This window comes from Trachypithecus francoisi, unplaced genomic scaffold (assembly GCF_009764315.1).
Source record: "Trachypithecus francoisi isolate TF-2019V2 unplaced genomic scaffold, Tfra_2.0 Lachesis_group2, whole genome shotgun sequence".
NCBI classification, from domain to species: Eukaryota; Metazoa; Chordata; class Mammalia; order Primates; family Cercopithecidae; genus Trachypithecus; species Trachypithecus francoisi.
Window position 1 is genome coordinate 151548307 of NW_022681465.1, and position 2298 is coordinate 151550604.

Below are 2298 nucleotides of genomic sequence, written 5' to 3' on the forward strand. Positions count from 1 at the left end.
TAAACCTAATTCACTTGCATTGTAAACAGCTGCATTATATTCAAGTATAAATGTACTAGTTTTAAGTTTCATTATCATAAAGCTGCAGTAATACACATCCTGGTACATACATGTGCACATACACAAGTATGTTGTTAGAATATATGCTGGATTAAAGAATCTGCACACATATTTGGAGAAAGTTTTTCTTTTCTTTTTTTTTATTAAAATTTGTCTCCCAGGCCAGTGCCAGGATGGTCTCGATCTCCTGACCTCGTGATCCGCCCATCTCAGCCTCCCAAAGTGCTGGGATTACAGGCGTGAGCCACCACGCCCGGCCATATTTGGAGAAAGTTATGGGGGAAATACAAGAAGCCTTGAGGGTGCCTGAAGCCACAGGATCATCTTTAATAAGGATCATCTTTTGTTCCCCAGGTACTCTGAAGGGCAATTCCACCAGAATGTAAATTCCATGACATCTGGGACTTAGATGCATTGCCCCAGATGATAATACCAGTACCTACAGCATGTTCACCTAAGCACTGGTCAAGTGGATTTTCCTCAACCAGAATGCAAACATTTCCATTGGTTTTAGAAAGACCTGAAAGAGGCCAGGCGCGGTAGCTCATACCTGTAATCCCAGCACTTTGGGAGGCCGAGGCGGGCGGATCACGAGGTCAGGAGATCAAGACTATTCTGGCTAACATGGTGAAACCCCATCTCTACTAAAAATACAAAAAAATTAGCCGGGGATACTGGCGGGCACCTGTAATCCCAGCTATTCAGGATGCTGAGTCAGGAGAATCACTTGAACCTGGGAGGTGGAGGTTACAGCGAGCTGAGATCGTGCCACTGCACTGTAGCCTGAGTGACAGTGACACTCAAAAAAAAAAAAAAAAAAAAAACTGAACCATGGAAGGAACTCACTGAAACCTCCAGCCTGCCTTGAAAGGGGTAACAAAAGACCTAGTCAACAAGACTGTCACCCAAGGGACCTGAAGTGCACATAATCCTGCCAAGAAAAGCACCCACCAATCTGCCCCCATTGCCCAATACTTACTGTATCTAAAACTTTGAGCCAGGCCTTGAGCCCACAGGTGAAGATACATTCACGGTGTTCCCAGTGGCAAGATTCAGCATCACATGTTTACAGTAAATGAATTTTGTATAAAAGTCCAAACAGAGGTGTATGGTGCTTTGTGGTTCAGATACTACAGAAAGGTGAGGAGCCTGATGGGGCAGAGAATGAATACCAGCTATATGGTGACAGCCTTGTTAACCCAACGGATCCATTTTTTCAGGGTATAGAACCAGCAAGAGTTACAGGTTTCATCTGCTTGAAGTTAATGTGTTAAAGTTAATAATTCTCCGTGTATGTATGACTATTTTTTTTCCTCTGCATCCCCTGGACTTGGTACAGTACTTATCCAGTGGATATCAAAGTTTTATGAGTTTCTGTGCTGAGTTTACCAGTTTGTGCCATCTAATTCTCAAATTAGACCAAGGTAGGGAAAACAGCTAGCTTCTTCTCAGTGGATTTCAATGTGGGTACGGAGGGATTTTGCCTTTCTCAGGGGCATAGACATTTTTAGTTGTCACAATTGTGGAAGAGGGTGCTACTGGCATCTAGCAGGTAAAGGCCAGGGATGAAGTTAATCCTAAATCAAAATCAAAATCATAAACACCCTACACTGCACAGCATTGGTTTCTACAACAAATGATAATCTGGCCCAAAATATCAACAGTGCCAAGATTAAGTAATCCTGTGTCTAGCAGACGTAAGAAACACACTAAGGGCAGGGTGCAGTGGCTCACGCCTGTAATCCCAGCACTTTGGGAGGCTGAGGCAGGTGGATCACCTGAGGTCAGGAGTTCTAGACCAGCCTAGCCAACATGGTGAAACCCCATCTCTACTAAAAATACAAAATTAGCCGCTTGAAGCCAAGAGGTGGAGGTTGCAGTTAGCCAAGACTGCGCCACTGCACTCCAGACTGGGTGATAGAGCAAGACTCTCTCAAAAAAAAGAAAAAGAAAAAGAAAAAGAAAAACACTAAGTTCAATCCTGAGCTCTGCTATTCCAAAAACAAAAGATCAAAGGAGTCTGAAATGATAGGAATAGTTTTGGTTCAGGCTCCTCTGGACACAGATCCCTTATCAGAGGAAAACACAACTCATGCTAAAAAAAAAAAAAAAAAAAAAAAAAAAAACCTAGGCAAAAATAAGATTTAAAATGGAAGAATAAAACACTCTACGGAAATCTGCAGCATGAGAAGGAAAAACAAATATTCACAGGCAAAATGATGGAATGTTCCCATCAAA